This window comes from Cebus imitator, unplaced genomic scaffold (genome assembly GCF_001604975.1).
Source record: "Cebus imitator isolate Cc_AM_T3 unplaced genomic scaffold, Cebus_imitator-1.0 Scaffold23, whole genome shotgun sequence".
Classification (NCBI taxonomy): domain Eukaryota; kingdom Metazoa; phylum Chordata; class Mammalia; order Primates; family Cebidae; genus Cebus; species Cebus imitator.
In genome coordinates this window covers 4135192-4161842 of record NW_016107338.1, presented here as the reverse complement: position 1 = coordinate 4161842, position 26651 = coordinate 4135192, and the positions used below count along the sequence as shown (strand labels likewise).

At 41.2% G+C, this 26651-nt stretch overlaps 1 protein-coding gene and 1 pseudogene across 9 annotated transcripts in view; one reads left to right on the top strand and one right to left on the bottom strand.

Annotated features, from left to right (window-relative positions):
- The window catches only part of LOC108299663 (AP2-associated protein kinase 1), a 171963-nt gene that overhangs the window by 105614 nt on the left and 39698 nt on the right, over positions 1-26651 (bottom strand). The window lies entirely within an intron of this gene.
- Positions 19380-22008, top strand: LOC108299664 (annotated as a pseudogene).

Sequence of the window (26651 nt, the reverse complement as noted above, 5' to 3'; positions counted from 1 at the left end):
CAGTCTTGCCGACGGGAAACCAACCACAAGTTCACTCTGAGCAGCAGAAGCCCAGTCTTCTGCCCAAAATCTAGTTGTTTGCCCCGTGCTCTTGGCCTGTGCCTAAGAGGCTAATTTCTTCAAGCCTACCTACAAAGGGATCCTCCAGCACATTCTACTGTGCTTTTCTCACCAAGTTACCTATCACTTATCAGAGACTCAAGACCCAGTTTACCATTGAGGAAAATGAGACACAGCAAGGCAAGAAATTCACCTAACTTTCCACTGTCCGATCTCTGGCTGCTTGTACTTAAGAGCGGGCATTGTGCCATCCTGAGGAACTAGACTACTCTGTAGAATCTGCTCCCTCGCTGTGAGGGAGAAATGGTGCCTTAACACTCATTCCAGGTGAAACCTCCCCTCTACCCTTCATGACAGGCAGAGCTGAGTGGCGATACGGAAGAGTGCCAAGAACGACCGGTCCACAGTGGAGATCATTTCCCAGACCAGGCTGTGGGAGGGATTTCGGCTACAAGGCTTGAGTTACATTCCTTCCTTCCTGGCCCTAACCCCTACTCTTGTCCTTTGTACTCGCCCCAACAGCTGGAAGCAGGGTGCAATCTATACTGTGCCAAAACAGGAGACCAGAGCAAGACCTCTCTTAATCCTCACTCACCACAAGTGTCTCCACAGGAGGCAGGAGGGGCTCAGACCAAGAGCCAGCACATTTCCACAGGGGCTAGCACTGTAGGTTGGGGAGGGAGCAGGGATGGTGGAGATGGTGGACTTACCCTTAAATTCTATTTGTTTTCACCATTCCCGGGTATCACTTTCACCTTCATCTTCACTAAGGCACCCTAAGAAATTCAGTCTCCCAAGACAATGTGGTCTGAGGTGGAAGGAAGGGCCAGAGTTGAGAAAAAGGAAGAATTCATTGCATTCTCCACCCCCTTCCCTCCCTAGGGCTGCAAAGGGGAACAAGACCACCTCACCTCTCAGCTTTCAAGTAGTAATTAATTACTACAAGACCAGGGCTTTAGATGAAGTGAAAAATGGTTAACATTAGACTAAATCAGATCTTGCATACGTCCCGATAGGGTTACATTAGTAAGAAGACGTGATAGGGGTGTGAAAAGTTGTTTTCAGTGAAATATAGAATAGAAAGATCCTTTAGGCTTTCCTCTGAATGCTGAATAGTAAGAGATGCTGACTGTGGTCAGAGCCTGCTTCATTCCAATTAGTGATTCAATCCTAAGGAAACCTGAGAGTCAAATGCTGAGCACATCAACAACCTGGCTCAGACTAGAGTTCAAATGCAATGAGATCCTGCTTGCAGGTGCACCACCTCCTCCCCAGCTCCCACTGATCTATACAGCACAGCTACCCACTTTTTTATCTAAAGTTATTTTCAGGGGCAAAAATGCCATTTAAAAATCTCTGAACACTAAAAGGAGCCACCGTTCCTCCCTTTCCACCACCCCAATCTACCAACACCCTCAAGTCCTAAAAAGTCCCGAATCCCTCTTTACATTCCCTGCTTCTAAGTCTCCTGTATCTGAAGCCCAGCCTGGCTTCCATCCCTCCTGTCTCTAGAGCCCATCACCCCCCGTTTAGGGACTTCACTCCCTGAAGAAATTGTTCCCTCTCTCATATTATCAGCTGCTCCTCTCTACTGTCTTTCTCCCACCAGTATTTAAACAGGCTCCAAGTCTCTCTGATAGTAAAAAGAAACAAAAATCTCTTCACCTCTTTCTTGATCCAACTAGCTACCACCCCTTTCCTCTCTTTCACAACCAGACATTTCAGCCTGTCTGTTCTCTCACTCTCTCCACATTCTACCTCCCAGTCACTTCAGAAACCTCTTATGAAGTGAATTCTGCCCTCTCCAAGGCCCAGGACCTCTCTGTGGCTCAATCAAGTGGAGGGCTTTCAGATGCTACCTCGCGTGACAGCTATTGAGACTTTTCACTGGTGATGTTCTTGAATCACTCTTTCCAGCCAGGCCTGGTGGCTCATGCTTGTAATCCCAGCACTTTGGGAGGCCAAGGTGGGAGGATAGCTTGAGCCCCGGGGTTTGAGACCAGCCTGGCAACATGGAGAGACCCCATCTCTATAAAAAATACAAAAATTAGCTGGGTGTGGTGGTGCGTGCCTATGGACCCAGCTACTCAGGAGGCTGAGGTGGGAGGATCACTTGAGCCTGGGAGGTGGAAGTTGAAGTGAGCTGAGACTGTGCCACTGCACTGCAGCCTGGGTGACAGAGCCAGATCATGTCTAAAATAAAGAATTTTCAAAATCACTCTTTTCTTTGGCTTCCAAAGGAAAGGACACGACATGCTCAGTATTTCCCTACATCTCTGTCTACTTATTGATCTCCTTTAGAGTTGTTTTTCTTCTTCCTGTTCCTTAATTGCCAGTGTTTCCTCAACGTTCAGTCCTGAGTCACCTCTGTTCACTCTACAAATGCACCCTAGGTGATTTCACCCATCAGGCATTTAAATATCCTTTAATTACACTCATAATATTGACAACTCTCTCCAGAGGTCCAGACCCATATATTTGACTTTCTCAATTAAGCTGATAAACATTTCCACTTGTAATTTTCACAGGCACCCTAAACTCAACACGTTTAAAACTGAAATCAAACCCCAGGCGTCCCCTCCACACATACCTCCCAAACCTCCCTTTCTGAGTTCCCTAGTACTGTGCTATGACCACCATCTACCCCATTTCCTATCTTCAGCAACTCCCTCTCCCCAATATCCAACTAACTAATCTTAATGATTTGTCTCCGTCTCTTTCAAGTCTGCTAACTTCTGCCCATACACAAAGCCATTGGCTTATTTCAGATCCTCCTCATTTTTCGCTTAGACTACTAGAATTTCTTAGTGCACTCTCAGAACAGAAACATTTGGTGGGAGTCTGCGCAACTCAATGATCCACTTTTCTCTGGACATCCCCTCTCCTCCACCAGTTATGTTTATACTAAAGAATACCCTCACCCCATCCTTGCCAGAGTTGATGGGACCATCACGGACATCTGACCCACACTGGGCAACACAGATTCTCTCATGGAGAAATGACATTTGGTATCAGTATGTGCAGACAACTTAAACTACAGCAAGTGAAAAGTGGGAGCTGTACGGAAACCATACGAAGCCACAGAAATATTGAAGAGAAAGTCTATCTGCAGAAAAAAAGAAGACCAAAGCAGGAGCAGAAAAAAAGCGGAGACAAGACAGAGAAAGAGACACTCCCGACGGCCTTTTTCTTCCTAATTTCAGACCCATGGCAAGGGTCGGTAGCACTTTTGCTCCTAGGTTCCGTTAGAGATACCCACCAACTTGTCTTTTTCACATCTCCCTTTTTATTTCAGCTCATTTAAGTAGATAACTGTTATGTGCCCACAGACAGTCTTGGTTAATATATTTGAATCCATTCACTTCTTCTCACTGGATCTCAGCTCTCTCATCTATAAAACCAGAAGACTGAATTAGATGAACTTTATGAAGGCTTTAATGCATCACATTTTTAAAGCAGAGTATGTGTGCTTTCTCTATATTCAGTCTAACATGCAAAATGATGGTCAACACCAGCCCAAGGACAGTCAAATTTGTATTTAGGGTTGTATTTTGTTACAAGTTTTTAAAATATGCAAGTTTATAAGCAAATTAATAAAAATGATCTTTTTTTTTTTTACAGAAGTACATAAGTAATACATACTTTATATATTGGCTACTTAATAAGTAGCTTATGGATTTATCTAGAGCCTGTTGAGAGGACAAAAGGTTTTGTTTTGTTTTATTTTATTTATTTATTTATTTATTGAGATGGAGTCTTGCTCTGTCTCCCCGGCTGGAGTGCAATGGCATGATCTCGGCTCACTGCAAACTTCAACTCTTGGGTTCAAACAATTCTCCTGCCTCAGTCTTCTGTAGCTAGGATTATAGGTGCATGCCACCACACCCGGCTAATTTTTGTATCTTTAGTAGAAACAGGATTTCACCATGTTGGCCAGGCTGGTCTCAAACTCCTGGCTTTAAGTGATCTGCCCGTCTTGGCCTCCCATGAGCCACTGTGCTCAGTTTTGTTTTTTTTTAAACAGTGCAAAAAATAAAAAATAAAACAGTGCACTACAATCAGTGTGGCATTGTAGAGTGAATGTATTTTTTTCTGCAATATTATAAGGATGAATAGTGAAAAGTATTCTCTAAAAATGTTAGAAAATGGCCCATTTGAAAATGAGCTGGCCCACCTGTAGATTGTCAGATGAGATTGTTAAACTGTAGAGCAATGTTTTAATTCCGGGCTTTAAAAAAGGGAGTAATTTTAAAATGTACACTTATGATAACAGGTTGAAATTGACACAACACACTTCCTTTAGGTTAAAAATAGATCTTTTTTGGGCTGGGCATGGTGGTTCATGCCTGTAATCCCAGTACTTTGGGAGGCCAAAGTGGGAAGATCACTTGAGCCCAGGAATTTGAGACCAGCCTGGGTAACACAGCGAGACCCAGTCTCTACAAAATAATTTTTTAAAAACTTAGCTAGGCATGTTGGTGCACATCTGTGGTCCTAGCTACTTAAGAGGCTGTGGTGGGAGAATCACTTGTGCCCAGGTGGTTGAAGCTGCAGTGAGCCATGATTGTGCCAATGCATTCCAGCCTGGGTGACGGAGTGCTCTGTCTTTTTATTAAAAAAAAAAAATTTTTTTAAAGGCATTTTTGAAAATAAATCAGTGTTGCATTAAAAAAAATTTTTAAGATACATTTTGGTTTTTGCATTTTGTAAAATTCATAAGCTACTTATTAAGTATCTAATTTACAAAGTACATATTACATCACTGATAAAGTACTTAGCAAATAAATGGCTAAATGCTGATAGAGTCTGATTCAGCAAGCCTGAGTGGGGCCCTGGATCTATTTTTTTCAAAAGCCTCACAGAAAACACAGATCATCTGCCAGTTTGGGGAACCACTGTCCCAGGATCAGGAGGTATTTCAGATCTCTTTGAAATAAGAAGTAGAAATTGCAGTATCCTGAGAATAGAATCAGAGTATCTCTATACATGAAAAACCTCCGGGTGTGTGTGCGTGCGTGCACGCACAAGACTAAATTAAACAAACTACCAGTGGTTTGGGGGTGGGAGAGGTGGTGAGGAAGTTCGCCCATGCTGGCTCTTTTGGTCTAGGGAAGGAAGCTAATGACTTTGCAAATTCCTATTCTCCTAAAAAGACCTGCCACTGGGGCGTGGGGGTGGAATATCATAATCCACATTGTAAATGGCTATTCAAGATCCTACAGAGAAACCTCTTTGCCAGCTGTCTGCTCAAGCTAAAGTCTGAACATCAAAAAGAATCAAGTGAAAGACATAAAGTTAGTCCAGACTCCACAAACAGTGTCCAACAAGAAGTGGTGGTCAAAGGGAACAGAAGAGACAGACTCAGGTGTGGAAATAAAATTTTCTGTTCTAAAGTCATTGTAAACTTACAGAAAAAATGCTGATGTCTAGCATCTCAAAATTCTTCACTGGAGCTCTGAGGACTCTATTACTGGAAGTTAAGACACCAGTGAGAGCCCCACATTACCCCTACAGGGTTATATCCGTAGACTGTGCAGTTACATCTACCGTGATCATGTGTAACTGCCACAGCCACAGAACTCCTGGCAGCAATTCAAATAAAACTCCATGTGAGAGATACCAAAAGGCAAGACAAAGAACAATCAGGAGTCAGGAGGCCTAGTTGTGGTCCAGGTTCCACAGATAACAAGCTATGACCTTGAGCAAGTCACTATACTTCACTGGCCCTCAGTTTCCTTAAAAGTGGGGGACATAAACATCTCTCACCTTTGGAGCTGGATATTTGCCACATTTTGGTGATTCTTCAGGGATAGGAAATACACCAAACAACCTCTAAAATTCTATACAGGGATTTTTTTTTTATTTTTTTTATTTTTTAGGCAGAGTCTTGCTTTGTTGCTCAGGCTGCAGTGCAGTGGTGCAATCTCAGCTCACTGCAACCTCCGCCTCCCGGGTTCGAGCAATTCTCCTGCCTCAGCCTCCCAAGTAGCTGGGACTACAGGCGTCCATCACCATGCCCAGCTAATTTTTGTATTTTTAGTAGAGATGGGGTTTCATCATGTTGGCCAGGATGGCCTTGATCTCTTGACCTTGTGATCCAACCACTTGGGCTTCCCAAAGTGCTGGGATTACAGGTGTGAGCCACAGCACCCCGCTGAATTACTAATTCTTTAAAAGTTGACGTTGCTTTCATACTGGAAGGTGGTGGTGAGTAGTAGACAGAAGTAAATTAAAAGAAGCTCCCTGACAGGTGGGAAATAGAGGCAGGAATTTGCGAAGCATTACTTCCTTGGGGATATTCACTCTTTATTGCTCCAATCACTCCGATCTCCCTAATATAGGCACATTTTTGAAACCTGAAGGTGAAGAGATTTTCTGTTAAAGATTCTCTGAAACAGTGTTCAGGAAGTTTAATCATTTCCTTTAAGGTCACTCCCGGTATGTCTACTGTACAAGCAGTGTGTCCACATCCTCCTGGGTCTCAGCCTCATGGCTGACACTCCAAAGAGCCCATTCAGCATTATGGCTATACCCTTAGCGGGTCCAAACACTCACTCTCTTCACCTGCCACTTTCTTGATATGTGCACAATTTTTTCATCTGATTCTTGGCCCTGAGTCCCTTCAGAGGCAACTCATCAGGTGCCCTGAGCATTGTGGTTTGTGTTTCTATTCCAAGTTGACTTAGTTCCACTTTTTCAGGATACAGATCTTCATCCACAGCACAAAACGTCCACTTAAAAAAATAAAAGTGGATTTCTCACTCTCTCCTGAATGGAAAAAAATATCTTAGTTGGCTCTCCAGGTAAACCTGGGGTCTCAGCCATGTTCTGACAGCCAGCTTCACCTGACCACCCTTCCCTAACAAGAAACCTCTTCTGCAGAATAATTAACCTTCTACACTGCTCTCCAAGCTAATGGGGACATCTGCTTAAGAGACCTCCATGGCTGCTTCATCTCCCTCCCCCCACAACCCACCCACCTCCTTCAAGAAAAGTCCTAATGATTCTGTACAGTTACCTTCTCTCTCCACCTCCTTTAGCAATCTAGCATCTTCCTTTAAAAACTCAATCAGGGAATCCTAACCAGGCAGGCGTGACTCTTAAGCAGATGGCAGGCCTCATAATTAGGTCATTACATAATACCTCATCTTTAACTAGCTTCTCTCCACTTCATTCCGAGACTCTGGGTTGATGAGCTTTACACTGTGGTTACTTTAATTATAATTCGCTCTTGGGAACTCGGTAATGCCATGTTTTGATAAAAGAAAAGAAACAGCGTGAGAGTATAGGAAAGTAAGAGTCAGACAGTTGCTTTCAGCTTCAGGTTTGAATAGTCCAAACTTGTACAGGTAACTTTTTCTCTTGGTGCCTTGGTTTCCCAACTTGTCGCAAGTTGTCTCAACTTGACCCAGGCCAATCCCCAGTTGCACTGGTTCCAATACAGGACTCAAGCATAAATGTTATATCACATGACATGATTTCAAAGGGACACTACATCACATTTAGGTGTCTGGTCAGGCTCTTGGTAACTCACCATTGAACTAGATTGCACAGGTGGTGTCCTCATGCACACGGGCAGCAGCTGCTCTCAGTAAGATCCCAGGTCAGCATCAAGTCTTTGATCTCCCTTAACCTTCAACCCCAGGCACTCAGAGTGCTTGATTACCCACCAAGAAATCTAAAGCCTTTCACCTCACTTCTAATGCAGCATCCCGATTCTGGTCTCCCTTCTTCTCCCGGAGCTATCCACACTAAAAATCACTGTTCCCATTGCCCAACAACCACACTGCCATTCTTACCAATGTGCTTTTAGGGATCCTGGGTCTTATACCTGCCATCTGTATGAATGGTCTATGGTGTACAAAAGTCATCTACATATATGTTCCCATTTCCTCATCATCATAAATCCAAATTATCATTTTGTAGATTCAAAAACTGAGGTCCAGATAAGTGTTATCCAAAAAAACTACACAAAAACTCAAACTTAAATTGAGGATTATAAGAAGAGACTATTCTTTGAAAATGAGAGATCATCTCCAATTGGCATAACATATAATGGGAGATATTCTTTTTTAAATTATTTTTTGTAGAGATGGGAGTCTCACTTTGTTGCCCAGGCTGGTTTCAAATCCCTGGCTTCAAGTAATCCTCCTGCCTCAGCCTTCCAAAGTATTGGGACTACAGGTGTGAGCCACTGCGCCTAACTAGGAGATATTTTTAAGATGGAGGACCATGCCTCCACACCACCCCTGACTCCCCAAGGACCTCTGCTTAACATTTATGGTGGGCCACTGAGCTTCCCAAGTTCTGACACTGGCCTGGGACAGTAGTTATGTTGGTCCCTGGTTCCAATGGGTTGGCCTAGGCGCTTGGCGCCTGCCATCACTGCAATCCTCAGACTCCAATACCTAATGCTACCCTCCTCTCTAAGTCCTGTCCCAAGTCCTATATCTCTCTTGCATCATTAAAGGCAAGCCTTGAGTTGCAAAACCTACTGAAAAATACCAGAAACCAAGTTTAAGAATCACTTACCCAAAAAGTATGTTTCCACTAGATCAAAAGTTTTACATATGATGTGGCATATGGTACTAGGAAAAGAGGATGACCCTTCAGTCAGAAGGTTCCAGGGTTTGATTTTTAGCAATGAAACATGTTTACATAAGCTTGAGAAAGTTACTTAACTTCCATGAGCCTCAGTTATTATCCATATTTTACAGATGTGGAAACTTTCTCCCCCAAGGCTACTGAAAAGCACCAAAGAAAAACAATGTACAAAAATGGGCCTAGCACAGTGTAGGGCAAACGACACTTCCCTCCTCCTTCCCTCTGGCATCACCCTCTGCCTGATTGGTGGGGAGTGCTTCCTGCCCTCTGCACGTCACTGCCCTAAGGGGTCTGGGAAAAACTCAAAAAAATATGCAGTCTACAAGAACTGTGAGATGAACCAGAGGATTATGAACTCATTAGAAAGAATAGCAAAGAGATCAGGGTGACCACCAGTGGGGCAGGTTTTGTCCAAGCACTGCATTTCTAAAATAATCATTATGCAGCTTTTTCAGGCCTCTTCCAGGTGAGATGCTTAAAAATGAACTGAGAACAAAGCAGTCAACTGAAAAGCTGTGGGCCTATGAACCTAAGACAAAGTGGGTGGTTGAATACCAGGCCAGTAATGAGGCAGAAAGGCAGGCAGGGGACTTTTGGCACAACGGAACCATGGGCTTTGGAGGCAACTTATACCACAGCGTTAAGAGGCCATTTACAGAGCTTCAGGATCTCAAAGAGGGCCTGGCAATGATCACATTCAAAAGGCTTAAAAACACAAAAGACATCGGGAAATCTGCGTTCCAATTGTGGCTCTGCATTAACCAACTATGTGATCTTAGGCTAAAAACTTCAAAGATAAGGAAAGTATTTTCTTTGCATTTTCTGAATCACCTAGAATAATAAAGTCAATGCCTGGTAACTACTGAATGAAGGAGTGTCTGGCTTCTGACATCTCTGGGACTTGGTTTCTTCTCCTGTATTACAAAAGAGTTGGAAAGATTATCTCTAGGGCCACTCCCAGGCTCACATTCATTCCATTGTTCTTTAAACACAGACAAGTTTCTCAATCCTAACAGCACATCAGAATCACCTTGGAAGTTTTAAAAAAAGATAATTCTCCAGTTTCCCAGCTGGGACCTACAGAGATTCAGAATCCTTAGGGTGGTGGGCTTGGGTTTTTAAAATCCGCACAGGTGAGCCCTATAGGCAGCTGGCTGTGAGAACCAATGCACCATATTTTCAAATGCAGTAATCTTCAAGAAACAAGGGACTTGAGGCTGGGTTCTTCTTCCATATCTCCTGCCTTTCTGCCCAAATCAGCGGCCTTCATTTTCTAAAGCAAACCTGCCTCATTTCTTTTATTTAAAAACAACAAAAAATTTTAAGACATGGTATTGCTCTGTTGCCCAGGCTGAAGTACAGCGGTATGATCATAGCTCACTGCAGCCTCGACTTCCTGGGCTCAAGCAATTCTTCCAACTCAGCCTCTTGAATAGCTGGGACTACAGGGGCTCACCACCATGCCCAGTTAATATATACATGTATACAAACACACACACACACACACACACACACACACAGAGAGAGATATATATATATATATATATATATATATATATATATATGTAACTTTTTTTTGAGTCCTCATTTCCCTCTTGTCACCCAGGCTGGAGTGCAGTGGCACGATCTCAGCTCACTGCAACCTTCATCTCCTGGGTTCAAGCGATTCTCTTGTCACAGCCTCTTGAGTAGCTGGAATTACAGGGGCATGCCACCATGCCCAGCTAATTTTTGGATTTTTAGTAGAGACAGGGTTTCACCATGTTGGCCAGGCTGGTCTCGAACTCTTAACCTCAGGTGATCCATTTGCCTCGGCCTCCCGAAATGCTGCAATTACAGGTGTGAGCCACCATGCCCAGCCACCCAGCTATTTTAAAAAATTTTTGTAGAGATAGAGTTTTACTATGTTGCCTAGGCTGGTCCTGAACTCCTGAGCTCAAGTGATCTTCCTGCCCTGGCCTCCCAAAGTGCTGGAGTTATAAGCAAGAGCCACTGGGCCCAGCCTCATTTCTTTTTTTAAATTTTTTTGTAGAGGCAAGGTTTCACTATATTGCCCAGGCTGGTCTTGAACCCCTGGCCTCAAGCGATCCTCCTAACTCAGCCTCCCCAAAGTGCTGGGATTACAAGCACGAGCTACCATGCCCAGCCAAACTTGCCTCATTTCTAAGGAGTGAGACTTTGGAGTTAGACGAGGGTTCCAATCCCAGAGCCACCACTCCATAGTAATGTGACCTGAGCTCACGTATAAAATGAGCAACCACCCCCTATTCCACAAAGGTACTGTGGAGATCATGTGAGCTAGCATCATAAAGCACCTGGTACATATCGAAACACAGAGGCTCTTAACAAATGTTCATCCCTATCTCCTCCACCCACTGCTTTCCTGAATAAGGCCCATCAAGTGAGTATCTGACATCACCTGCACCTTCAGAAAAACTCTAGTTATGGGAACTTTTACTGATGTAGGACATGCTCCACTTTCGGTATTTGTCATGGACATCAGCTTCCCATCCCTTATAGTAAGAAGGCAAAGTAAACCCATCCCCTTAATTGAGAACACCCTCTCCGTTATAACAGTTTGTTTCAGCAATAGATGGCTTCAGGTGACACAGGTATCCAGAAGTCCTACCCTCAACATGGTCAAAGCAGGCCTCCTCCTGGGTGCCTGTGACATCTGAGTATATCTGAAACCATCTGTGGGTGTTGAGCTAATTGTATCACTTTGTTACTCCTCAGTTCTTACATTTGTTTTATGCTTGCTACCACAGCTACATGAGTTTTTTTTTTTTTTTTGCTTTTTTTAAAGCAGGTTTTTATGATGTCTCCTTAAACAGGCTAGTCTTATTGAGTTCTTCTGCATTATTTATTTTTATCCAATGGCACATCTGATCTGTGGATCAAGGTTTACTATTGTTAGGACTATCCCAGTACATTATGTAGGAGAATATTTTATAAAGAGCTCAATCTAGATCCTCTACAGAATAAATGAAAGAACTGCTACCAAAAAGGCAGCCTCTGATTTTCAAAAGAACTTCCGTTGATTTTTAGATGCCTTTTAGAAAAGATGGAATCCATCTTGAGAGATATGTAAACAATATGCTCACATGGTTCACATGAAGTCAGTCTTCTTTCAGAGTCTGATCACAAAGTCATTACTAGTGTCAGGTGAGGTTAAAGATCAAAGTTCAGATGAGAAACCAGAGTTTTCACGGAATCCCTTGGTCAGAGGTGTTGCAGACTAGAGAGGAGTTGCACAGACCTTAGGCCGGGCAGCAAGGTGGCACTACGTGGAGACGGGTCAAAGTCACGAAATAAACTGAACAGAGTTCCAGACAAGCAGTGGAGCATGCATAGGACAAAGTTGAAAATATAATTATTGGACTCTGAAGCGGGTAGTGGTCAAGCAACGAGGCAGAGAGTCAAGACCTAGAAAGATCAGCAGGAAAAGGAGTGCTAGGGTCTGTGAACAGAATGCAGGCCGTAAGGGGTCTTTGGTGAAAAGTTTTATTCCAACAGTGAATGGTTGAAGTAGCCCATAGGGACCTACAATGTTGGATCCTTTGCGTAGTTGTATACAGCCTAAGATTTTTCGTCTGATGAGCATAAGGAATGCTACAACGATAAGAGTGGGGATAATGAGTTGGAGAAGGTTAATTATAGGCATGTTGTTAAGGGGAGTTGAACCTCTGATTATAAAGTTTTAAGATTTATGTAATTGCCAGGCTCTGCCATCTTAACAAACTCTGTTCCTGGATAGTGTGTGTGATGATTTGTTAGACTGAGATAGCATCATTTATGGAGTGAGGGCGCTTTATGAAGTGGGCCCTGTTTCTCTTGTACTTTCGTACTAGGAGAAATGTTAAATAGCTAGAAACTGACTTGGATTACTCTGGTCTGAACTCAGATCATATAGGACTTTAATCGCTGAACAAATGAACCCTTAATAGTGCTACACCATTAGGATGTACTGATCCAACATCACAGCCATAAACCCTATTGTCGATATGAACTCTGGGATTGCACTGTTATCCTCAGGGTAACTTACTACTGTGTTTAGGTTGTTCCGAGGTTGAATTATATTCTGAGGTCACCCCAACCAAAATTTTTTAAGCAGGGATAGTAGGCTAGGGTCTGGAGGCTTGTTTGAGTTTTTATTTGCATTAATGAATTAACGTTCCATAGGGTCTTATTTGTTTATATCTGCCTCTTCATGGATAGGTCAATTTCACTGATTAAAATTAAGAGACAGCTGAACCCTCATGTGGCCATTTATACAAGTCCCTGTTTAGGGAACAGGTGATTATGCTACCTTAGCACAGTCAGGATATTGTGGTCGTTGTACATGTCACTGGGCAGGCAGTGCCTCTAATACTGGTAATGCTACAGGTAATTCTTTTGGTAAACAGGTGGGGTACAATTTGCCAATTTTTTACTTTTTGTAAGCTTCCCTTAGAGCATTTCTGTGTTAACAGTGTAAATAATAGGGTGCTTATTACATAGTTTATTAATATGAGGCTGTTAACTGTCAGTGGGTTATTCCAGTCTGATGTAAGCTTATGCAATGGAGAATGTCTTCATGTTACTTGTACTAACATTATTGCTTCTATTAAGTAATAGATTAGTCCAATGTGATGTTAGCAGTTCAGGAGAGTGATTAGAATTTAAGGTAGTTAGATGTTGAGCTTAAATGCTTTCTTCATTGATGGCTGCTTTGGGGCCAACTATGGTGGTAACTTTTACTCTCTGTAGGAAGGTTGTGTCCTAGGGTCTAAAGAGCTGTCCCTCTTTAGACGAACAGTTAAACTTACAGGGAGATTAAGTAATTCTGTGGGTAAGTTTAAAGTTGATCTAAGATACTATCTATTGTAACTCAAAGAAAGTAAAGGGGTGTTGGGTCTGAAAAGCTGATGGAAGTGTCCTGAAAGCAGAGAGCAATCCCTAGGCATGACCTGCCTTGAGCGTTCAGGTAGAGATAACAAAGCACCTGGAGTAGGAGTCAGGCACAGGGAAGTGAGCAGCTCCTACTTTGTTTTAAGGTAGCTCCATTTTATCTCCACAGAAGAAAGCCAAGCAAGATGACAAAAAGAGAACATGGTCCAACTGGTTCTGATTTAAAAAAAAAAAAAAAAAAATCACAGAAGCTAGCTTTGCCAAGACACGGAATAAGTCGAAAAACCTCTGAATGGCTCTTCTCACTAGGGATATCCAGCAATGGAAGCCAGACAGGAAGATAAGCTGGGAGCTTCACTGCCGCTGTATGAGCTCAGGTTAAAACAAGACTCCATCCTCTTCCTCCAGCAGAGCACATCATGTCATTCTCTACAGTCTCCACACACTAGACAAGGCACATTAACTTCCTAGTCACTTCAGTGCATATAAAAAACATGAAAAAGAGGCCAACTGGAGCCTGCCCCTAAACCACCCAGTTTTCGTTGGTATTATCACAAAGCTCTCTCCGTTGCAGCAGAAATGCTAAGGATTAAAGCAGAGGACGCTGGGGGCTTTGGTTAGCAAAGATGCCTGAGAACAGAGGAGAGCACACATTCCAAGAAAGCTATACAGAGAAACTGTTTTGATCAGTCTGTACAACCACCCCCAGACTGCCATTCCGCAGTGCCTGTCCTTCCTGGAGGACAAAGCCAGGACAAGAGTGATTCAGCATAAGCCATCCCCACTAACCTTGTACACAGCCTACTTAATATAGCAGGCTTAGATGTCTCAATACTTTAACTGGCAACACTAAGATTTTGCATATTGCAGATATAGGGGCAAATCAAAAACCGTTTTTAGATTTGCACAATTTCTCTAGTTAAGAATCCCAATATCAAATACATACTATCTTTGGCTTAACCATCTACTAACTGGAAAAGTCTCAACTTCTCTAAAGCTCCATTTTCACAGTTGTAAAATGGGAATAATTATATATATATATATCCTAATAGGAAGATCAAATGAAATAAAGCACAAGAGACTTAATATGGCAACAAAATGTACTGTCTCCTCCAATCTCCATTCCCACCTCCCTAAAACACAAATTTTATTGGAGCAATAAGAAATGAGACATTGAGGAAAAAATATAAGCCTACATCAAGCACCTACTATGGAAAGATAAACATTAGCTGGAATTGGTAGGGAAAGTTTTTTGGGAACAGATTTCAGATGAATTCTGAAAGACTGGTAAGACTATTTCAAAAAGGCAAATCCATTTTGTATGTCCATATTGTATGAAGCATTTATTTAAACTGTAGTTAGGATATCTACAGTTAAGGAGTTAACATTATAAATGTCACCACAGTCACTCTCAATGACTTTTAAAAATATGGAGATTTAGGCACAAAGTGGAGAAAGAACTCAATTCAAAAGGTCACAGCAGCAAAGGAGAAAATAAAGCCCAGTTCAGCAACCTATGTTACCAGGCTCAACAGGAGCATGAAATAACTGGTGATCAGTCAAAACCAATAAGGTGTACTGATCAACACCACTGTGAGCCTACCCAAGAGATTTACCATATGCCACCAAGGTATGGAAGTATCATTCCTGCATGGTAAATCAGGGAAAGAGAAATAAGACTGTTGCAGGATGAAGTCTTCATAAAGACTTATAAATCACTTTAATCTGGAGTCAAAGGGGTTAAAGTTGGTTCTATATTTCAAACCACAAAGACCACAGACAGATTGGAAGGTTGGAGCAGGATGTCACCAAGGCATCTGCTGACAATTTCCCTAACATTTTTATTAATAACTCCCAGTTACCCTCTCCTGTTTCTCCTAGTCCACAGAGAGGTCAATAAGAGCAAATGAGAAAGTAAAGCAGAACTAAGATCTTTTGCTGCAGTCTTGAGAATTGTATTCTCAAGAAATGGTCTACCAGAGTATTCCACTCAGTCAATGACTGGTCTCTTGTCCTGATAGCGTTTCTTATTGGGTATTGTCTCAACCCACTTTAAGGTTTATCATACCACTACTTCTCAAGAGAGGGCAGTTTGGGCACAAAGAGGGCAACTGGCAGTATCTGGAGACATTTTTGGTTGTCACAACTGGGGAGACAAGGGGTGCTGCTGGCATCAAGTGGGCAAAGGTCAAGGGATGCCAACATCCTAATAATGCACAGGACAGTTCCCCACAACAGCATTTTTATTTTATTCAATAAAAATGTTTGCAACTTCTGATTTAAAAAGTATCAAAAATAAAACTATAAAACTACTAAAAGAAAATTACAACTGTACTATAACTTTGGAGGAGAGATGGTTTTCTATAAACATAACATGAAAAGAGTAACTAAAAATTTGATTCACTTCTCCCTCATTAAAAATTGAAACTTCTCTGTGGCAAATAAAACAAAGCCCACAATTAGGGGCAACTGGAAAGTTTCAACATCAAAAACATTACACAAAATTCAATAAAGTTCTACCCTGAGATTCACAGTTCTGAGATTCACAGATTTGGCTTACGATAACTGGACTCATTTAACATCTCTTTTTCAAATTATGAGGGATTTCTTCACATTCATGAAGACTTACATGAATTTTGTATGCTCCATGAACAAGTGAGTGTCTTAAGACTCATCATGCCTGTGTACTGAACAGCTACTGTGTTGAGTTCTTTTAGACAACCAGTGGTTTGCTGGTTTATAAGCCTGAATCATTTTAGGCATCATATTCCCTGAAATGCATTTTCTCACTGACTTTAGTTTCTACTGCTGTTTGCATTTTTTGTATTAAAGATTAAATTACATAAACATTAATTTAAAAGAATTATAACATCAAATATTGGCAAGAATATAGTGAAATAGAAGTGCGCTTTGATAATATACATTGGAAGCATTCAGAAAGTAGACATCCATTGATCCAACAATTATTTTGGGACTCTGATGAAATGTAGAAGTATGTATATTTAAAGATGCTTTATGCAGTGTTAATAACCAAAATTGGAAACCTAAATATTTAACACTAGGAAATTGATTAACTAGATTATGGTATATCCATGCAGCCTTAAAATAAACATCTATACTCAGTGATACGGGAAAATGTTCACAACATATTATCTAGTTCAAAAAAAAAAAAAAAAAACAGGCTTTACAAAATGGTTAAGAGGGCATACTTTTTATTGTATATTTTTACCACAAATTTTTTTTAAAAGACAAAAAAGCAGGCTTCATGTTCTCCCACATAAATTTGGTATATATATTATATAACATGTATTTTATATAATATGCAAATATATCTTATTATATACTATCTTTTATACATAGAAAAGGGCTGAAGAGCTAAATACCATACTAATGTGCTATAAGTAATTAAATCTATGGGTGATATGAGCTGTTTTATTTTTTTTTCTTTCATGTTTCTGAATATTTACAATTAATGTGAATTAGTTGCAATAAAAGTTTTCAAGATAAGCTACTGTTTACATCTCAATGTTGCAAACTGCATACTGGATAAAATTCACCTTTTCTAGTTAACTGGAGAAATCATCACAAACATTTATTACCTGTTTTTCACTCAATGCTGGGATGCCTCAGAGGCTACTAGAGTGTACAATGCTACTTCCCTCACTCATTAGGCAATTCCAGGCTGTAATCCTTTGAACTCTTCTGCCAGCTTTAGCATTTCTGTCTTTGATCTTGGTGGCTCTTGACATTGTTCACTACTGTCAGGTTGATGTCCTTCTCCATTTTAATTTATTGCTTTTAATTCAATAGTAAATCAAAAGTATAAGAAGTCACTAACAAAAACGAGAAAGAATAAAAAGACTGAGAGAGGGTACAGGGTCTCTCCAAAGGTACAAGTTGGAATGGCCTTTTGTGAGCAATTTCTACTGCCCCCAAATTTTTCTTTGGGAAGGGGAGAGGAGGCAGTGGTATATTTCTAAATTCAAAGCTAGGTTTTAGCACAGTTATTCAGCTGTTCTCCATCATAACACATACATCTGAAGACATTCACAAATAAGACATATGCCTATGGACATCTGGCACTCATGTAAGGGTTCTAGTTCAAGTAGGAGGATCCTGAAGATTGTGTGTAGCTCCTTAGGGTAAGAGCTGTACTTCTACGCCATTCTTTGCAACTCAAGAAAACTTACTGAAATTTGAAGGACAGTCATGTTATTGTGGAAAACTTTGAACTTATTTATGTGTTTGTTTATATAAATGAATTTCAAAATAAACGATTTACAATTCAGTGCATTATACTTAACAACATAACAGAGGTATGTGGTAACACACAGCAGAGAGCCATGTTTTTATGGTTACTACTGCCAGGAGTGTGGCTACTGAAGACATAGAACACTACTATGTCTAATTACCACAGGCTGAAAGCAAGGCTCACTTGTACCAAACAGCCACATTGTAAATACAAAGAAAATGTTCTTGAAGGAAATTTGGTTTTTTGTTTGCTTGTGTGTTTTTGAGACGGAGTTTCACTCTGTTGCCCAGGCTGGAGTGCACTGGTGTGATCTCTCAGCTCACTGCAACCCCCGCCTCCCAGGTTCAAGTGATTCTCCCACCTCAGCCTCCTGAGTAGATGGGATTACAGGCACGCACCACCACACCTAGCTAATTGTTTTTGTATTTTTAGTAGAGACGGGGTTTCACCATGTTGGCCAGGCTGGTCTCGAACTTCTAACCTCAAGTTATCTGCCCATCTTGGCCTCCCAAAGTGCTGGGATTACAGGTGTGAGCCACCGTGCCAGCCTCTAAGGAAATTGCTACAAGAATGATATGAATAAAGTTTTAGTGTGCTGGATAGAAGATCAAACTAGCCAAAACATTCCCCTAAGCCAAAGCTTAGAGCAAGGCACTAATCTCTTGAATTCTATGAAAGCCGGGGAGGTAAGAAAGCTCCAGAAGAACAGTTTGAAGCTAGCAGAGGTTGGTTCACGAGGTTTAAGGCAAGAAGCTGTCTCTATTACATAAAAGTGCAACATGAGGCAGCAAGTGCTAATGTAATTGTAGCAAGTTATCCATAAGATCTAGATAAGACCGTTAATGAAGGTGGCTTCACTAAACAAAAGATTCTCAGTGGAGATGAAAAGCCTTATATTGGAAGAAGATGCCACCTAAGACTTTCATAGCTAGAGAGGAGAAGTCAATGCCTGGCTTCAAACCTGTGAAGGTCAGGCTGACTCTCTTGTTAGGAACTAATGCAGCTGGTGACTTTAGGTTAAAGCCAATGCTCATTGGCCAGTCTGAAAATCCTAGATTTAAGTATTATGCTAAATCTATTCTACCTGTGCTCTATAAATGGAACAACAAGGCATGGATGACAGCACATCTGCTTACAGAATGGTTTACTGAATAATTTAAACCCACTGTAGCTCAGGAAAAAAAAAATTCCTTGCAAAATATTACTGCTTCTCAACAATGCACCTAGTCATCCAAGAGCTCTGATGGAGATGCACAAGGAGATTGTTTTCATGCCTGCTAACACAAGGTACATTCCATAGCTCATGGATCAAGGAGTAACTATGACTTTTTTTTTTTCTCAGATGGAGTCTCACTCTGTTGCCCAGGCTGGAGGGCAGTGGCACAATCTCAGCTCACTGCAACCTCGGCCTACCCATGTTCAAGCAATTCTCCCTGCCTCAGTCTCTCCAGTAGCTGGGAATTACAGGTGCCTGGCACCACACCAGGCTAATTTTGTATTTTTAGTAGAGATGGGGTTTCACCATCTTGGCCAAGCTGGTCTCGAACTCCTGACTTCAGGTGATCTACCTGCCTCGGCCTTCCAAAGTGCTGGGATTAGAGGCATGAGCCCCCATGCCCAGCCAATTTTGATTTTTAAGTATTATTATTTTAGAAATACATTTCATAAGGCAATAGCTGCCACAGATAAGAGATTCCTCTGGTGGATCTGGGCAAAGTAAATTTAAAACCTTCTGGAAAGGACTCACCATCTTAGATATCATTAAGACCATTCGTGCCTCTCGGAGCAGGGCAGGAGTCGAGTCACCAAGCCCTAGGGAGTGGGCCTCTGCGACTACAGGTTCCCTGCTCAGGTGAGTGCTGGAGAAGGGGCCCGGTGGGGCCGTGGGTGATACGGAAGAGTGCTGGGGTACACGGCGGTGAGCCCAGGCTAAAGCCGCATGTTGGCCACCTTGCCTTGTCCCAGGGTGCACTGCCTTCTGTCGCCCCCAGAGGTGGCTGGGAGTTTTTGCTGTGGTGGTGGGGGAGCAGCAGGTGAGGGTGTTACCAGTGCCTGTGCATAGGAGGTGGCTATTTTGTTAGGAAAAGCTACCATGAGAGACATTATCAAACCATGTCTTTTTTTTTTTTTCTGTTTTCATAGTGTTCACTGCAAATCTGAGTGTTTTACTTAAAGCATGGAATACAGAAAACAAAAAACTTTAGCTAGTGCCTTAATCTCATCTGAAATTGTACAGGTATGTGTTTTATAAGCAGTATATGGCAGAATTTTAAGGCAATCTGAAATTCTCTGTTTTTTTGGTAGCATTATTTTTGAAGACTACATATTCCTAAATGCTCAAGTGGTGAAACTAAAAGTCTTTTCATTGACAAGAAATTAATCAAGAGGAAGAACTTGCAGCTCTCATGCTTCTGGGCTGCTATGGATGGCCCCGACTCTCTGGACAACCCCAGCTTCCTGGACAGCCCTTCCAAGTAGGATGTCACTGGATCCCTTACACGGAGTCTGGCTGCTATTGCTCCTGAGTTTCCTTGTGATGTGGTACCTCAGCCTTCCCCACTACAATGTGACAGAACGTGTAAACTGGATGTGGTTCTGGAGTATGAGACAATTTACAGACAAGGCCTTCACTTCACACTTGGAGAGCATTCAAACTGCTTTCATCAAAACCCATTTCCAGGCCCAGTGGGATGGCTCATGCCTGTAATCCCAACACTGTGGGAGGCTAAGGCAGGAGGACCACTAGAGCTCAGGAGTTCAAGACCAGTCTGGGCAACACAGGGAGACTGCATCTCTACCAAAAAATATTAAAAATTTTTTAACTAGCCAGGGATGATGGCATGCACCAGTGGTCCCAGCTACTGGGGAGGCTGAGGTATGAGGATCACTTGAGTCCAGAAGGTCAAGGCTGCAGTGAGCCATGATCATGCCACTGCACTCCAGTCCAGGTGACAGAGTGAGGTCCTGTCTCAAAAACAACCAACTAACCAACCAGCCATTTCTCGTCATCCCCGTAACCTCCCACCCCTCAAATGTGAAAGCCAGACAGGCCACTGGAGCTACTTGGGATGAAAAAAAAGCGTTGGTGGAGATATGAGATTCTTTCATTATGTCTAAAAGGGAAGACAAAATGTTAGCACTGTGCTTAGAGGGTGAATACCTTCTTTATGGTGACATAATCCAACGAGATGTTTTGGATACACATAATAACCTGACCTTGAAAATTATTATGGCATTCAGGTGGGTAACTCAGTTTTGCCCCAACGCCAAGTACATCATGAATACAGACACTGATGTTTCCATCAATACTGGAAATTTAGTAAAGTATCTTTTAAACTGAAACCAGAGAAGTTTTTCACAGGTTATCCTCTAAGTGATAATTATTCCTACAGAGGATTTCACCAAAAACCTCATATTTTATACCAGAAGGAACCAGGTGTTCCCTCCATACTGCAGTGTGTTGGGTTATATAATGTCCAGAGGGTTGATATAAAGGATCTATAAATGATGAGTCATGTAAAACCCATTAAGTTTGAAGATGTTTATGTTGGGATCTGTTTGAATTTCTTAAAAGTGTATACTCATACTCCAGAAGACACAAACCTTTTCTTTTCTTTTCTTTTTTGGAAGACAAGTTCTCACTATAGTGCCCAGACTGGAGTACAGTAGTGCGACTTTGGCTCACTGAAACATCTGCCTCCTGGGTTCAAGTGATCCTGCCACCTCAGCCTCCCAAGTAGCTGGGACTACAGGTGCACACCACCACACCCAGCTAATTTTTGTATTTTTTGTAGAGACAAGGGTCCTGAGCTATGTTGCTCAGACTGGTCTCGCACTCCTGAGCTCAAGCGATCCACTTGCCTCAGCCTCCCAAAGTGCTGGACTTATAGGAGTGAGCCACTGCGTCCCACCTTTTCCTTTTTATGTTGAATTGACTTGGATGTCTGTCAACTCAGATGTGTGATTGCAGCCCATGGCTTTTCTTTTAAGGAGATCATCACTTTTTGGTAGATTATGCTAAGGAATGCCACATGCCATTATTCACTTCTACCAAAAGCCTAGAGAAGAGAAGGACATGACACTTTGTGGAAAGTGTTAAAGTTGGTACTGTGGAAAATTCATGGGGAGGTCTGTGCACTAGCTTACACTGAACTGAAACTCACAGACTAGAAACTGGAGGATTAATTTTGTGATTTATTTTGACAAAATTCGAGTCAGGCCCTTTAAAGATGATATTGAAAAGAATTAAATATAAAGGAATTGGAGGTTTTTGCTAATGAAACTAATAAGACCAAACAATTTGAACATGTCTATAGACTAAAATTTCTTAAAAGAATGACAGTGAATTATAAGCTCATTAGTCCGTAATAAGAAAGCAATGCAGAGTTTCATTAACAATCTAGTCACTTAAAGGTTTTGTGTATAACTTATGTGGATTACCAATTTAAAAATATACATAGTTCTGTGTAAAAAAAAAAAAATCACTGAAGTTATACCAAACAAAATTCCATCTGTTTTTGGTCATTTAGAAGGTCTTTCATGATGTTGCAGTACTTCAGAGTTATCAATTATTATTCAGTATTACCTCAAATTTTCTGGGTCTGTAAATGTTATGACAGTTTCAATACTACATAAATAGAATAGCAAATCACTCTACATTTGATGCTTTTCCAGCTATTTCACTCATCAGGTTCTTACTGATAGCCCCATTAATATAAAGTCATAGGTTACTGTGTATCAGTAATCTCTTGGACTTTGTTAAACATTTTACTGTGGTAATATAGAGAAGAATTAAAGCAAGAAAAGCCTCAATTATTGTCTTGCTTTTAAAAAATATAGTCCACAATGTGTGCGTGGGTTTTTTTGGCTGCTGTTTTGAAACAGGGTCTCACTCTGTCACCGAGGCTGAAGTGCAGTGGTATCATCACGGCTCACTGCAGCCTTGACATTCCAGGTGCAATCGGTCCTCCCACCGCAGCCTCCTGAATAGCTGGAACTGTAAGTATGTGCCACCACATCCAGCTAATTTTTTAAAAATTTTTTATCAAGACAGAGTCTCACTATGTGGTCCAGGCTGGTCTTTAACTCCTGGGCTCAAGGGATTCTCCCTCCTTGGCTTCCCAAATGCTAGGATTACAGGCATGAGCCATTTTGTCTAGCCTCCCCAGTGTTTTTAGATGTCACTGTCCCATTTTTCCACCTGGAAATTAGGAATTATATAGAATGCAAGGCAGTGTGTTTCCTTTTAGAAAGGACTTTGAAAACAAAAATGAAAGGAGAGAACCCAATGGCTAGAATATTATGAATATTCCAGAATGGAGTTGGAAAGAGAAGACTGAAGATCCAAGTTGCATTCTTAATCTGTCCCAGGTTTTTCTGCATATAACAATCAGTTTATGAATAAAGAGGAAAAAAGGAAAAAAAAAATTGTGATTCATGGGAGGAAGTCAAAATACCAACATTAACCGGATTTGGAAGAAGTTGATCCCAACTCTCATGGATGACTTTGAGGGGTTCAAGTCTTCCATAGAGGAAGCGACAACTACAGATGTGGTGAAAATAGCAAGAGAACTAGAATTAGAAATGGAGCCTGCAGATGTGACTGAATTGTCGCAATCTCATGATCAAATTTAAACAGATAGAAGTGGCTTCTTATGGATGGTCAAAAAAAGTGGTTTCTTGAGATGAAATCTACTCTCAGTGAAGATGCTGTGAACATTGTAGAAATGACAACAAAGGATTTAGAATTACATCAACTTAGCTGATAAAGCAGCAGCAGGGTTTGGAAGGGATGATTCCAGTTTTAAAGAAGCTCTACTGTGGGCAAAATGCTATCAAACAGCATCACATACTCCAGACAACTCTTCCCCTTCTTCATGAGAGGAAGAGTTAATGGCTGTGGAAAACTCCGTTGTCTTATTTTAAGAAATTGCCACAGTCACTCCAACTTTCAGCAACTACCACCCTGGTCAGTCAGCAATTATCAACATTGAGACAAGACCTTCCACCAGCAAAAAGATTATGACTCACTGATTCTTATGACTCAGATGATTGTTAGCCTATTTAGCAACAAAGTAGTTTTAAATTCAGGTATGTAATTTTTTAGACTCAACACTTAGTAGCCTTAACATACTTAGTAGACAATAGTATAGTGTAAATATAACTTTTTTTTTTTTTTGAGATTAGAGTCTAGCTCTGTCACCCAGGTTGGAATGCAGTGGCACGGCCTCAGCTCACTGCAACCTCCATCTCCCGGATTCTCCTGCCTCAGCCTCCCAAATAGCTGAGATTATAGGTGCCCATCACCATGCCTGGCTAATTTTTGTATTTTTAGTAGAGACAGGGTTTCACCATGTTGGTCAGGCTGATCTCAAACTCCTGACCTTGATCTGCTCGCCTAGGCCTCCCAAAGTGCTGGCATTACAGGCATGAGTCACCGCGCCTAGCCCAACATAACTTTTATATGCACTGGGAAACCAAAAAATTGTGTGACTCAATTTACTGTGATATTTGCTTTATTGCAGTGGTCTGGAACAGAACCCGCAATAGCTAAGGTGTGCCCGAGTATACCACTGGGTGTTTTTAATATTTCCTCATATTATACACAGTTCTGGACTCTCTGACATTTTAAAAACTACTCGTGTGACTCATACAACTGCAGCCTTAGCATAGATAGCATAGGCTGTGTAACTGAGCTCAGTGGAGAGTTGTCTGATGAGTCTGTAGCCAGAAGCTTGTTTGTAGGTGATTCAGCACAGAGACAATTTACTAAGGCTCCAACTGACAGCATCTTAGAAGCAAAGAAAAAGGATCAAAGAGCCAAAGATAGAACAGAGCCATAGGCCAAAGCCCCAAGGGGCACTTATGACCAGAATAAACTGGTTAGACCTATCTTGGGCCCTGGGTGACTAAATAGGAGCCCAAACGTTACAAGCTACAGGCAATCACTATTTGCAAGAGTTAAGACTAAATTTCAATTAACCTGTGCAAAGACAAAACTCAAAGACCATAGGCAGTGAGTTGAAAAAAAAAAAAATGTGGCTTCTCTGCCTAAGTGGGCTGAATGGCTCACTTTCTCTTGGCTTTATTTTAGCTCCAAGGGGTAGAGTCTGCATTCACTTTGCACATCCGACCTTGTTGCTTCAAAAGACAGGATAGATACTAACATTAGTAAATTAAACTTTGATAAGGAAAAGGATTTATATACAAAGTATCACCCCACAAAATACTTACAAAGTGAAAAATAGTAACTTGACAGTAGAGAAGCCTGGCAGATACCAGTTAACTAGGTGATTTAGGTTGGTTATCAGTGATGGGACAAGCAGGCATCAGGTACCTGTTGTTTAGATGCACCAAGAAAGATACATCATTGCCATATCCCCGCCAAAAACACATACCTTATATCTAAGCACAGGGAACAACAAACTCACTCAAAGGAAGGAACATCCTACAGTTCTGTTAACTGGCCTGTACTCTAAAAATATCAAGGTCATGAAAGACAACATAAGGTTAAGGAGCTGTTCCAGATTAAAAGAGATTTAAAAGACATAACAACTAAATACAATGTTTGATCCTAGATTAAATGTGGACTGGGGGAAAATGTTTTTCTTTTGCTATAACGGGCATGACTGGGACAATCAGTAAAATTTGAATAAACAGATCAGATAACAGTCTATATCAAAGTTAATATCCTGATTGTGATATCTATGCTTTGTTTTTTTGTTTTTTTAATGAAATATACACTAAAATATTTATATTATATACTATATGTAATTGTGAAGGGCTATTATATATTATGTGGCTGACTTTCAAATAACTCGGAAATATAAGCTAATAAAGATGAAATGATAAAACAAATGTAGCAAAATATTAACCATTGGTGAATCTGGGTGAGGAGTATATGGGAATCTTTTGTATCACTTTTCTACTGTTTATGTAACTGAAATTATTTCAAAATGAAATTTTTAATTAAGGGAAAAAAAGGACAAGATGAGTGAAAAGTCCAGCCCCCTGAGGTACTCCTGACCACAGAGACTCAGGGTTCCAAGGCTGGCCTTCCTTCTTTGACGCGGGGCTGCAGTGACAAATGGGATAAGCAAAGACTTCAGACCTATGCAGATCTGGGTTCCAATCATTGTGCCTCACACAAAATAAGCTCACCAAAACATGATGATATTTATTATTTCAAATTTTTAAACAGCAACAGAAAAACATGAAAGGCTTCCTCATTTATTTTACAGAGCAAGTTAAGTACAGCCCTAATACCAAAACTCTGGCATTCAGTACAGGAGAAAACAAAACTATGTATTATCCCATTTACAAATTACTAGTAAATTGAACCAGGCAGCATATTAAAAGAATAAGACACCATGGCAAAATCAGGTTGGTTCAAACAAGTAAGAGTGAACGGATGGAGGGATGGACACATATCAAGAAATTCATTAAAATAATTTATCACTTATGGAAGTGAAAACAGACTTAGAAATTCAATAAAGAGGCATTTTCAATATTTGAACATTCTTTTCCTGATTTTTAAATGTTATTTTTCCAGGGGACTATTTGTAACTCTTCTGATTATAGAAGTAACCACGATTATTGTAAAAATTTCCAAGTAAGGCAGAAGTGGGTAGAATAGAGTTTCCTCACAGTCCATGTCAGTGTGGGGTCTTTCCAGCTTGTGAAAGCATCTTTATAGGTAGGTAGATCATGGGCCACGAAGCAAGAAACAGAGGAGAGAGAGAGAGAACTCTATTCTGACAACAAAAGGTAGGCCCTGCCTCCATCAATTCCTCTTGTTAGCTTGCGGACTCTCATAGAACGTACTACTGATAAAATGGAGTCCACG